The sequence below is a fragment of the Macaca thibetana genome, chromosome 9, assembly GCF_024542745.1.
Source record: "Macaca thibetana thibetana isolate TM-01 chromosome 9, ASM2454274v1, whole genome shotgun sequence".
Lineage (NCBI taxonomy): Eukaryota > Metazoa > Chordata > Mammalia > Primates > Cercopithecidae > Macaca > Macaca thibetana.
Window position 1 is genome coordinate 41,621,833 of NC_065586.1, and position 13,595 is coordinate 41,635,427.

General features: G+C 49.5%; 1 non-coding gene across 1 annotated transcript; it reads right to left on the reverse strand.

The window, feature by feature from the left end:
* Window positions 1-988: 988 nt before the first annotated feature.
* LOC126963495 (U6atac minor spliceosomal RNA) lies at window positions 989-1,113 on the reverse strand. Its single transcript, XR_007729124.1, has one exon. It is a non-coding gene; the product is annotated as a U6atac minor spliceosomal RNA (small nuclear RNA).
* Between the last annotated feature and the right edge of the window lie 12,482 nt (window positions 1,114-13,595).

Here is a 13,595-nt window from a genome sequence, read left to right on the forward strand (position 1 = left end):
GTGGGGGGGCCAAGCTTAGCCGGGCGAATGGAGGGAGGTGGCAGGGCCGGACCAGCCTGGGCCTCTGTTGTTCTCACCGCCTGCACCCCCTCAACCCCAGGCGCCGCAGCACTCCGCCGGCCCAGCCCCAGGACTCCACCCTGCGCAGCACCGGAGCGCTTGGCAGCCCGCACACGTTGTCCCGGACACCCTCTGCTGGCTTGCCTCAGCCACTCTCCCAAGGCATCTTCCTTCCCGACTCTCTGCACACTCGGTCTTGGTTTCTCCTGAGAGCAGCCATCAGGAGGGCTCCTACTCGCCCGCTGCATCCTCTGCCCACCTTCCTGCCTCTGGCTCCGGACCAGCCCGGTGTCCAGTGCGCCACGCGATGAGCCCCTAGTGCCCGCGTCCGCACAGCCTCCCTCCCTCCCTACCCTCCACTCCATCAGGTCTCCCCAGTCTCCTCACTCCAGGACGTCCTTCCTGCGCTTCTCCCCTTGGCCTTCTCCACGGAGACGGTACCCTCCGCATGGAAATACGCTGCTTTGTTCTCTCTCTCTTTTTTAATTTTTAGTTTTTAAAAGATTTAAGGGCCGGGAATTGTGGCTCACGCCTGTAATCCCAGAACAATTGGAGGCCAAGGGGGATGAATCGCTTGAGGTCAGGAGTTCGAGATCAGCCTGGCCAACATGGTGAAACCCCGTGTCTACTAAAAATACAAAAATTAGCCAGGCTTGGTGGCGGACGCCTGCAATCCCAGCTACTCAGGAGGCCGAGGCAGGAGAATCTCTTGAACCTAGGAGGCGGAGGTTGCAGTGAGCTGAGATCCGACCACTGCACTGGGATTGTCAGGGTTGGAACTTTTCTCTAAAACGTCCACTCCCATTGGTGACCTCATCCCTTCTTCCTGAAGGCACACGTTTCCCAAATGCGCCTCATACTAAAAAAAAAAAAAAAAAAAGAAAGAAAGAAAGAAAGAAAAAAAGAAAAAAAAGAAAAAAAAAGATTTAAAAAACGAGGGTTAGATGCCAGAAGTAGGTGGGAGCACCTTAACCCTCTGTGTGTTGTCAGGCCCGAGGGCCTCTTCCATCCCTGTCAAGGGGAATGCCAACCTTCTTTCCCTTCATACGGCACGGTTTTCTCCTAAAACCCTCTCTTGACCCCACTTCCACTTGCAGCGACCACCTCACTGCTTTGTGCCCCTTAACAGCAAAGTCATGCTGTGTTGTCCACCTTCATTGTTTCCACTTTCTCACCTCCCACCCCAAGGCACTCTCCCTCGTTCCACTCCAACTCCATCTGCCTTTTCTGCCTGACCATATCATGGCTGATCATTTCTTTCTGAAATTTTTGTTTGTTTGTTTGTTTTTTTGAGATGGAGTCTTGCTCTGTTGTCCAGGCTGGAGTGCAGTGGCACGATCTCGGTTCATTGCAACCTTCGCTTCCCAGGTTCAAGCGATTCTCCTGCCTCAACCTCCTGAGTAGCTGCTGGGATTATAAGCATGTGCCACCATGCCCGGCTAATTTTTTTTTTTTTTTTTTTTTTTTTCAGACAGAGTCTGCTCTGTCGCCAGGCTAGAGTGCAGTGGCACGATCTTGGCTCACTGCAACCTCTGACTCCCTGGTTCAAGGGATTCTCACACCTCAGCCTCCCAAGTAGCTGGGATTACAGGCACACGCCACCACACCAAGCTTATTTTTTGTATTTTTAGTAGAGACAGGGTTTCACCATGTTGGCCAGGATGGTCTCAATCTTCTGACCTCGTGATCCGCCCATCTCGGCCTCCCAAAGTGCTGGTATTACAGGTATGAGCCACTGCACCCGGCCTATGCCTGGCTAATTTTTGTATTTTTAGTAGAGATGGGATTTCACCATGTTGGCCAGGCTGGTCTGGAACTCCTGACCTCAAGTGATTCACCCACCTTGGCCTCCCAAAGTGCTGAAATTACAAGCATGAGCCACTGCTGTTGCCCTGAAATATCTTTTTCTTGGCCTCCAGCACCTCTGTCCCATGGTTCTCTTACCTCGCTGACCAGCCCTTGGTCCTCACTAGTTCCTCATCACTGTCCCAATCTTTTAATGTTGAAACGCCCCCTGGGACTGTCAGGGTTGGAACTTTTCTCTAAAACTTCCACTGACATTGGTGACCTCATCCCTTCTTCCTGAAGACACACAGTTCCCAAATGCTCCTCATATCCTGGGCCTCTCTCCTCAACCCCAGGCTCTAATGCATTTGTTCCCCCAACGTCTCCACCTGGACATCTCCTAGACACCTTGAGCTGAATGTGCAGCCACTGATCTCCTTCAAACCAGTCATCACATTCGCCTAACCAGGATTCTTGCGAACGCCTCATTTCTCACACCGAGCACAGCACCCACAAGCAAATCCTTCCCATCAAGGCTGCAGGTACTTCCAGAAATAGGCCATGGTCACCACATCCCCCACTATGGCCTTAACAATGAGTCACAGTCCGTGCTTTCTGCATTCCCACCGGTTCCTGCCGTAGCCTCCTGACTGGATATCCTGTGTGTGCACTTGCTTTTCTTGTTCAGTTGTCAGCTAAGTCAGCAGCAGCTCAGTCATCCCCAGCCATGTCCCTTCTCAGCTGCAAACCTTCTGAGGGCGCCAACTTGCCTCAGAATCCAACCCGGAGTCTGCACAGTATTTCCCATGACCCTGTGTGAAGTTCGTTGTCACCTCTCTGCCTTCACTTCCTCTTCCTCTCGCCTTTGCCCACTCTGTTCCAGCTGCACTTGCTTTTCCAGCCATAGCACCAGGCACCAGGAGCGCCAGACCTCTCCTGCCCGTAGAGTGTCGACACTGGTTCCCACCCTTGATAGCTCAGCACCTTCACATCTTCCTCTAATATTGCCTGTGAGACCTTTCCTAACTATCCTGTTTTAGAATGGAATTCTGCCACACTCCTCTTCCTTCCCGCCTAATTCTACCCGTAGCATTTTCACCGCCCCACACAACGCCCCAGGCCAGCCTCTCCCGTGGCCAGGGCTCCTGTCTACTGCCTCCTACCCCAGCACTTAAAAACACTCTAATCATAGGCTGGGCGCGGTGGCTCACACCTGTAATCCTAGTACTTTGCGGGGCAGAGGCAGGCGGATTGCCTGAGCTCAGGAGTTTGAGACCAACCTGGGCAACATGGCAAAACCCCGTCTCTACTAAAAATACAAAAAATTAGCTGGGCATGGTGGTGGGTGCCTGTAAATCCCAGCTACTCAGGAGGCTGAGGCAGGAGAATCGCTTGAACCTGGGAGGCAGAGGTTGCAGTGAGCCGAGATCGTGCCACTGCACTCTAGCCTGAGTGACAGAGCAAGACTCTGTCTCAAAAAAATGACAACAGCAACAACAACAACAACAACAACAACAACAACAACAAAACCACTCTAATCGTTTCTACTCCAAAGTCCTCCCTCTCTCCCTGACCCTCCCCTACCCCACCCCGACCGAATTTCCCATCTTATTTCTTCGTGGGGCTCCTCATCCCCTTGGCTTTCTTCCTGTCTCTGTGACTCTCCTGCATACACACACGGCCCCTCCGGAGCCCATTGTCCTCCCCTACCCCACCAGCCCCTCCGGCGTGGACTCTTCTCCCCACTTCTGTAACAAGCCCTGTCAGACACTGCCAGCCCCTCAGGCTGCCATATGCATTCTTCTTTCCTTCTTGACACATTTCCGTCCTGAGTGTCTGTTCCCAGCGTGCATCTCCCCTTCTGTCCTCTTGCAGCAGTGTGGTTCCCAGCCCTGGCATCCCTGTGGGCTGTTTTGTCAAGGCTGCTCGTTCCTGACCTCCTGGCCACCTCAACATGGGCAGTGTGGACTGGTGGTTAGGGAGGTGGTTCTAGCACCAACTCAGGTGCAGGTCCTGACTCCACTGCTGCGTGGCTGCGTGGCTTTGGGCCAGTCTCCTCCTCCTGGAGAGTCACATTCCCTTGCTGACAGTTGGAGATGAGGCCAGTGCCTCCCCACTGGCCAGCCCTTGGGGCTGGGCCCCCTGGACACACTAGCCAGGAAGCCCTGCGGGTCCCCTCCACGTGGCCCTGCCTCGGACCTCAGCTAGCTGGCACTTGGCCTCACAGTCCTTTCTGCCTCTTATGTGCCTGTGTCGCTCTCCTGACACTCCTGGAGGTTGGAGCTGTTTTTTGTCCCCGCTGGTACAGCCAAAGCTCAGGGAATGCAGAGTTATCCCCTCTTAACATCCATTATGTTAGATGGAATTTTTTCAAGCACTGCTCTAGCCATGTCTGGTCCCCACCAGAAAACCTCCCCCATGGCCTCCTCTTCTCCCAATCAGCTCCAGCCACAGCATCCCTCTGACTCCTCCCTGTCTCATCCACCCTGCCTCCCACCCGTGCAACAGTTCAAACCCGCCGTGCGCTCGGTCGGCTTCACCCTTTGTTCTCTCTACACTGGGTGCTGTCTGCCCGGCTGGCCCCATGGGATTTGGAACTGCTGGCACATCCAAAGCAATACACAATTTAGGAGCTGCTCAGGGTTAGGCACAGAGGAGTCGTGCTCAGAGGGACTTTCCAAGGCCTCTGGTGCTCTGTTCCCACAGGCAAGATCCTCTCAGGACTGATGCACTCGGTCCCATAGCCACTGGGAAGAGTGGCTACTGGTGGCTCTCAGCTGAGTCCCCTGCAGGAATTGCCCTCGGCCCACAGTCATGCCCCTCCTTTTGCTATCTTAGCACCTCCAGTGGCCTGGAAGGGCAGAGTTCCCTTGCCTCAAGGAAGGATGTCCCTGACCAGCCATCACAGCATCAGAGCTCCCCCAGGGATCGGGCGAGGTCTCCGTTGTGGCATCCTGTCTCCTTCATTCTACCATGGGGGTGGCTCCTCCCTGCACAGGACCAGCTTGAGTTTTCCAGAGATCCTGACCTGGGGGCTTGGTTCCAGGGTGGGTGGAGGAAGCAGTCTCCACATGGGATGTTCGAGCTGCTTCACATCACTGCTGGCGCCAACCCTGGTGGTGGGTGGCAGGTTGATGCCCCTGGCATGCTGAAGTAGGTGAAATTGTTAGAACCTCCACATTTGGTGAATTAGAATGGGAAAACATGCACTGGGGATGCCATAGCTCAGTTGTCTGAGAGGTCCTGGGGATGGACGTCAATAAAGCCTGGAGTTGGATGGGTGCTGCTGAGACCATCAGTTAGAGAACGACAGTGAAAGGCTAAGCATGATTCACCACCAACCACACCACAGCACAGTGTTGGTCACAGGGCCTTCAGGCTGCAGCTAAAGAGACTATTTCCTGCTGCTGGAGGGCTAAAAATGCTGAGAATTGAGCCCAGGGCATAATTAGAGAAAATTGTGAACTCTCAGTCCTGGTCAGTTTAGCTCCCTCTGTGGGGACAGAGGCTCCCTGAAGTTTGGAATGGGGTCGTCTGAAGGGAAGCACACAGGTGCCCAGCCGCCACTGACTTGCAAGGCAATGGCCACCCTCAGGTCCAGCCACCTGCTCCTGGTCACACCGGAACTTGAGACTACACTTGGCTGGGAAGGCACTGGGCTTGGTAAGAAAGGGCAGGGACCACATTCTAAAGAAGCTGCAGGACTTGGTCAAGGTGACTGGAAAGAGCGAGTGAGAGAGGGAGGTGTGCGTGTGCACCTGTGTGTGGGGCAGGCCCGAGGGTCCTGGGACAAGGTGGGGAGGGGGTAGAACATAAAGTTGGATAAGGTAGGGTTTATTTTTATTTATTTACTTATTTATTTGAGACAGCGTCTTGCTCTGTGGTCCAGGCTGGGGTGCAGTGGTGCGATCATGGCTCACTGCAACTTTGACTTTAAAGCAGTCCTTCCACCTCAGCCTCCTGAGTTGCTGGGGCTACAGGCATGTACCAGCATCATGGGCTAACTTTTTCTATTTTTTGTAGAGATGGGGGTCTCACTATGTTACCCAAGCTGGTGTGAGAACACTATCCTAAGATACAGGATACAACATCCTAGAAAGAGCCCAGGAGGTGGGGCCAACATGCTGCCTCTGTAGCCCCTGGAGGCTTGGAGAAAGCATGGCCCTCTCTAAGCAGAGGTGCCAACATTGCTGTGGCAGCCGGGGACATCTGACCTTCCCAGAACTGTGGAGGTGGTGAATTGAGCAGGTTATTCCTGTGGCCAAGGAGGAGAACAGTCCACAAAGTCATTGCTTAATCTACACAACCAAAAGAAATCCAAGATGGGAGATGGAGGCTGAGGGCAGCCTCCCCAGTGAAAAGCTTCAGACCAGAGCCCAGTGCCTGAAGGAGAGGCTAGGTTTCCAGAAGGAACAACTCCTTCACGGCAGTGAGTAAGTGGTCGTGATTCCTCAATTCTTCCCCCACAGCACTAATGGCTATTTACTAGAGTTGCCACATACTAGGTAAAGAGGAATTTAAACATTTCAGGTGCCGGTAGACACAGAATCCATCTTGGCATTGATACCCAAGGACCCAAAGCCTTATTGTGGTCCTCTGTTAGTGTTGGGGCTATATGAGAGTTAGGCAATAGAGTTTTGACCCAGGCCCAACTCACTGTAAGTCCACTGCATTCAGGAATCCACCCAGAGGTCCCTTTCCCAGGTTCTATGCATGACTGAATAGACACATTTGGTGTTTTGAGAGCACCCACATTTATTTCTTTTTTTTCTTTTTTTTTTTCTTTTTTAAGACGGAGTTTCACTCTTGTTGCCCAGGCTGGAGTGCAAAGGCACGATCTTGGCTCACCGCAACCTCCGCCTCCCAGGTTCAAGTGAGCTCTGTCACCCAGGCTCGAACGCAGTGGCATGATCATAGCATACCGCAACCTCCACCTCCTGAGCTCAAGAAATTGTCCCACCTCAGCCTCCCGAGTAGCTGGGACTACAGGCATGCACCACCACATCCGGCTAATTTAAACAATTTTTCCCACAGATGGGGGTCTCACTGTGTTGCCCAGGCTGGTCTCGAATTCCTGGGCTCAAGGGGTCCTCTTGCCTCAGGCTACCAAAGTGCTGGGATTATAGGTGACAGTCACTGCACTCGGCCAAAATTGAAAGAATACATATATATATGTGTGTGTGTATATATATATGTGTGTGTGTATATATATACCTGTGAAATAATCACCACAATAAAAAAATGACTACATCCATCACTGAAAACTTTCCTTATGCCCTTCTGTGATCCTTTTCTCCCTCCCCCAAGACTCCCTTGGAGAGGCAAAGCAATGCCACAGGCAAGCACTGATCTGCTTTCTGTTTGATTTGTTTGTGATTTCCAGAATTTTATATAGATGGAATCATACAATGTATACTCCTTTGTCTGGCTTCTTTCCATTAGCGTAATTATTTTGAGATTTATCTGTAGTGATGTGAATATCAATAGTTTATTCTTTTTTTTCTTTTTTCTTTTTTAGACAGGGTCTTGCTCTGTCACCCAGGTTGGAGTGCAGTTCATTCTTTTAAAATTGCTAAACAGTATTGCATAGTATGGACGAGCCACAATTTGTGCATTCTTCCGTTTTTTTATTTTTGCCCCTGAGATGGGGTCTTGCTCTGTTGCCCAGGCTGGAGTGCAGTGGCTCTATCTCAGCTCACTGCAACCTCCGCCTCCTGGATTTAAGCGATTCTCCTGACTCAGCCTCCCGAGTAGCTGGGATTACAGGTGTGTGCCACCACGAGCTTCTGATTTTTGTATTTTTAGTAGAGGTGGAGTTTCACCATGTTGGCCAGGCTGGTCTTGAACTCCTGACCTCGTGATCCGCCCACCTCAGCCTCCCAAAGTGCTGAGATTACAGGCGTGAGCCACTGTGCCTGGCCGCATTCTTCTGTTGATGGACACTTGGGTTGTTTCCAGTTTCTAACTATTACCAATAAAGTGTCTATACATATTACTGTGCAGGTCTTGTGTGTACATATGTTTTCATGAAACCTGGGTAAATCCTTATGAGTGAAGTGACTGAGTCATATGGCAGATTTAACTTTTTTCTTTTTAGAAACAGGTACTCGCCAGCTGGGCGCATGGCTCATGCCTGTAATCCCAGCACTTTGGGAGGCCAAGGCGGGCGGATCACCTGAGGTCAGGGTTCAAGACCAGCCTGCCAACACGGTGAAACCCCATCTCTACTAAAATACAAAAATTAGCATGGCGTGGTGGCATGCGCCTGTAATCCTAGTTACTCAGGAGGCTGAGGCAGGAGGATCGCTTGAACCTGGGAGGCGGAGGTTGCGGTGAGTGGAGATTGTGCCACTGCACTCTAGCCTGGGTGACAGAGCTAGGTAGACTCTGGCTCCAAAAAACAAAAAAACAGGGTCTTGCCATATTGCCCAGGCTGGTCTCTAACTCCTGGGCTAAAGCCATCCCCCCGCCTCCACCTCCCAAAGTATTAGGATTACAGGTGTGAGCCACCATCCCTGGCTGTATGCTTAACTTCATAAGAACCTGCCAAACTGTCTTCCGAAGTGGTTGTGCCATTTCACATTCCCACCAGCAGCGCATGAATGTCCCAGTTTCCTCACACCCTCACTACCACTTGCCATGGTGATTCTCTTTGGTTGTAGCCATTCTAGTGGGTGTGTCACGGTGTCTCTTCGTGGTTTCAATGAGTGTTTCCCTAACGACTAATGATGTTGAGCATCTTTTCCTGTGCTTATTTGCCATCAGTTTATCTTCTTTGCTGAGGTGATTATCCAAATATTTTACCCATTTTATTTATTTATTTATTTATTTTTGAGATGGAGTCTTACTCTGTCGCCCAGGCTGCAGTGCATTGTCGTGATCTCAGCTCACTGCAACCTATGCCTCCCGGGTTCAAGCGGTTCTCCTGCCTCACCCTCCCAAGTAGCTGGGATCATAGGCACGTGCCACCACACCCGGCTAATTTTTGTATTTTTAGTAGAGATGGAGTCTCACCATGTTGGTCAGGCTGGTCTCGAACTCCTGACCTTGTGATCCACCTGACTTGGCCTCCCAAAGTGCTGGGATCACAGGCATGAGCTACCATGCCCAGGCTACCCATTTTTAAAAAAAAAAACAGAAAAAAAATACTACAGTGCAAGTGGCTGTTCACAGCCTTCCCTTTCCTTTGTGTCCTGAGGAGGTACGAGTGTTTGGCTGCTCCTTATGGGGCCTTTGCTGTGGGAGTGGGCAGAGATGGGAAGAGTCCAGGCTGATCCATGTTAGAACAGACCTGGGAGTGCTTGCGGGAAATCCAGCAGTCCTGTTGGAGGGGATAGGAGGGGAGAGGAAGAGAAGGTTGGAAGCTTAGAGGGAGAGAAGTGGATGGGGAGAGAGGAGGAGATACTGGAGGATCTGCTTTAAAGCGCAGCTTTGGTCGTTGGTGGGAAGGACGACATCAGGAAGTTTTGCTTTGCATCCTGAGGTGGGAGCCTCCTCTCCACAGTTCTCCCAAGAAAACCTGAAGCAAAGCTCTCCTCGACTGCTCAGGGTTTTGGACCTGCATTATTTTTGCCTATGTCACTACACTGAGATGACGTGGAGAAGGGTGGGGGTGGTTTTATCTGGGTGTTACAAAAACACTGAGCAGTTGTAGCTTTATTCTTAAGTGCTGGCCTTCGTGGATCACTGCCTGAGATAGCAACAGAAGTGCAGCGGTGGAGAGGAGTGGGTGGAGAAGCATTTTAAAAATAATATATGGTAAGAATTTTAAAAATTGGGGCCGGGCGCGGTGGCTCAAGCCTGTAATCCCAGAACTTTGGGAGGCCGAGACGGGTGGATCACGAGGTCAGGAGATCGAGACCATCCTGGCTAACACGGTGAAACCCCGTCTCTACTAAAAATACAAAAAACTAGCTGGGCGAGGTGGCGGGCGCCTGTAGTCCCAGCTACTCGGGAGGCTGAGGCAGGAGAATGGCGTGAACCCGGGAGGCGGAGCTTGCAGTGAGCTGAGATCTGGCCACTGCACTCCAGCCTGGGTGACAGAGCGAGACTCCGTCTCAAAAAAAAAAAAAAAAAAAAAAAAAAAAAAAAAAAAAAAAAAAATTGGGCAGGGTGTGGTGGCTCATGCTTGTAATCCCAGCACTTTGGTAGGCCAAGGTGGGCGGATCACTCGAGGTCAGGAGTTCAAGACCAACCTGGCCAACATGGTGAAACCCTATCTCTACTAAAAATACAAAAATTAGCTGGATGTGGTGGTGCATACTTGTAATCCCAGCTACGTGGGAAGCTGAGACAGAAGAATCAGAAGAATCGCTTGAACTTGGGAGGCGGAGGTTGCAGTAAGCTGAGATCGGGCTATTGCGCTCCAGCCCGGGTGACAGAGTGAGACTCTGTCTCAAAAAAAAAAAAAAAAAAAAGTTTAAATTTTGAAATGATTACAGACCCACAGGAAGTTGCCAAAAAAAAAAAAAAAAAAAAGTTCAAGGAAGTTTCATGTACCTTTCACCCAGTTTCCCCCAATGATAACATCTGCTCTACCTATGGTTTAATATCAAAGCCAAGATGTTGATGTTGATATAGTCCTCAAGCTTGTTTGTACTTCATCAGTGTCACATGCATTCACTTGTGTGTGTTGTATGTATGCGTGTGAATAGTTCAATGCAATTTTATCACGTGTAGGTTCGTGTAACCAGCACCACAATCAAGATACAGAACAATTATCACCACAGAAGTCCTTCATGCTAACCCTTTACCTATGTCTGTCCCCTCTTCCTCTGCCCCTAAACCTTGGCAACTGCTAATCTGATTTCCATCTGTCTATTTTGTCATTTCAAAAATGTTATATAAATGAAATCACACAGTATATGGCCTTTTGAACTGGCTTTTTTTCACTGAGCATAATTTGCTTGAGATCCATCCAAGTTGTTGAATGTATCAATTGTCAGTTCCTTTTTATTGCTGAGTAGTATTCCATGGTATGGGGGTATCAGAGTTTCTTTAACCATTCACCCACTGAAGAGCATTTGTGTTTTTCCCAGTTTTTGGCAATTGTGAATAATGCTGCTGTGGACATTTGTGACCAGGTGTTTGTGTGAATAGTTTTCATTTATCTGTGATAAATGTGAATGTGGTTGCTGAGTTTTATGGCCAGTATATACTTAATTTTATAAGAGACTACCTGCCAGGCGTGGTGGCTCACACCTGTAATCCCAGCACTTTGGGAGGCTGAAGCGGGAGGATCACCTGAGTTCAGGAGTTCAAGACCAGCCTGGCTAACCTGGTAAAACCCCGTTTCTACTAAAAATACAAAAAATTAGCCAGGCATCATGGCGCACACCTGTAATCCCAGCTACTCGGGAGGCTGAGGCAGGAGAATTGCTTGAACCCAGGAGGCGAAGGTAGCAGGGAGCCAAGATCTCGCCATTGCACTCCAGCCTGGGCAACAAGAGCAAAACTCCATCTTAAAAAAAAAGAAAAAAGGCCGGGCGCGGTGGCTCAAGCCTGTAATCCCAGCACTTTGGGAGGCCGAGGCGGGCGGATCACGAGGTCAGGAGATCGAGACCATCCTGGCTAACACGGTGAAACCCCGTCTCTATTAAAAATACAAAAAAAAGTTAGCCGGGCGTGGTGGTGGGCGCCTGTAGTCCCAGCTGCTCGGGAGGCTGAGGCAGGAGAATGGCGTGAACCCGGGAGGCGGAGCTTGCAGTGAGCTGAGATCCGGCCACTGCACTCCAGCCTGGGGGACAAAGCAAGACTCCGTCTCAAAAAAAAAAAAAAAATTTTTAGTAGAAATAGAGTTTCACCATGTTGGCCAGGCTGGTCTCAAACTCCTGACCTCAAGTAATCCGCCTGCCTCTGTCTCCCAAAAAGGTGGGATTACAGGCGTGAGCCACCATGCCTGGCCACATTCCTAACAGTAATGTGTGGTCTAGTTTTCCTGCATCCTCACTGTTATTTGGTGTTATCACTTTTTTTTTTTTTTTTTTTTTTTTGAGGCAGAGTTTTGCTGCGTCACCCAGGCTGGAGTGCAGTGGCACAATCCTGGCTCAATGCAGCCTCAATCTCCTGGGCTCAAGCAGTCCTCCCACCTCAGTCTCCCAAGTAGGTGGGACTACAGGTGTGAGCCATCATGCCCAGCTAATTATTATTTTTTGTAGAGATGGAGTCTCACTATGTTGCCCAGGCTGGTCTTGAACTGCTGGACTCAGGCAGTCTTTCCCCCTCAGCCCTCCAAAGTGCTGAAAGTTCAAGTGTGGGACACTACACCAAGCCACTGTTTTTGTGTTTAGTCACTCTGATAGGTATATAGTGATTGTGGGTTTATTTGAGTTTCTCTAATAGCTAATCATGTTGAGCATCATTTAATGAGCTGATTTGCCCATGTATACCCTTTTTGGTGAAATATATGTTTATGTCTTTTGCTCACATACGAACTGGATTTTTAAAAATTGGGTTGTTTGTCTTCTTATTATTGAGTTATAGGAGTTCTTTATGTATTCCAGATTCAAGTTTTTTGTTGGACATATATTTTGCAAATGTTTTTCAGAGTATATGGCTCCCCTTTTCTAACAGAGTCTTTTGAAGAGCCAAAGTTTTAATTTTGAGAAAGTTCAATTTACTGATTTGTTGCTTTCATGGATTATGCTGTTTGTGTCTTATCTAAGTAATCTTTGCCAAACCAAAGGTTGTTAAGATGTTCTCCTATGCTTTCTTTAAGGAATTTGTGTTAATTACACGTTAATCACCCTAAGTGTTCAGCTGCTGAAAGGACCTGCAGGACTCAGTTTATACTTGTGCTCTTTTATAGGCACAGTAGCAAAAGCAGAAGGCTATGCACTAAAGGGACTTTGAGAGCTAGGTATTTTTAACACTGGGACCCATAGGATGCACTTTGATTTCAGATCTTGCCCTTGAACACTGTGTGTGGAAGCACCTCGGTCCCAAGAAGCCTGAAGTCTGCTCATGGTGGGAGTGGAGGGTCTTAGAGTGAGCTGATCACATAGATATGTTCCGACTTTGTGACCAGCTTTAGCTTTCAAAATTTTCCAGACCCCTCTAAAACCAAGTACGAATAGTAAATTCAATTGTTATTGAACAATGCTGACAGGCTGGTAGTCCTGCCCTGAAACAACTCACAGACTCATAGAACATCTTTATCTTTAGTTAATCCATTGCACAGCTTTGGCCAAGGGTCAATACCTTGTAATAAGCATGTGTGTATTGGTCAGGGTTCTACAGAGAGACAGATCAATAGGAGCTATCGATAGATATAGGCATATGAGAGGGGGTTTATTAGGGGAATTAGTTCACTTGATTACAGAGGTTGAAAAGTCCCACGACAGGCTGTCTACAAGCTGGAGACTCTGAGATGCTGGTAGCATGGCCCAGTCCAAGTTCAAAAGCCTTAGCACCAGGGAAGCCAATTATGTAAGTCTCTGTCTGAGGCTGCAGTCCTGAGAACCTGGGGACAGGAAGAGGAGAGTGTCCCAGTTCCAGGAGAGAGAGGGGAAATCCTTTCCCTTCGTTTTTTGCTCTCTCTGGACCCCCAGCCAGTTGCATGGTGCCTGCCCACATTGAGGACAGATCTTCCTGACTCAGTGCAGCAACTCACACATCAGTCTCCTTGAAACACCCTCACAGACACACCCAGAAGTACTGTTTTGTCAGTTCTGTAGGTATTTCTTAATCCAGTCACGTCAACACCTAAAATTAACCGTCACAATGTGGTTAATCCAGATCAGCTGAGATTA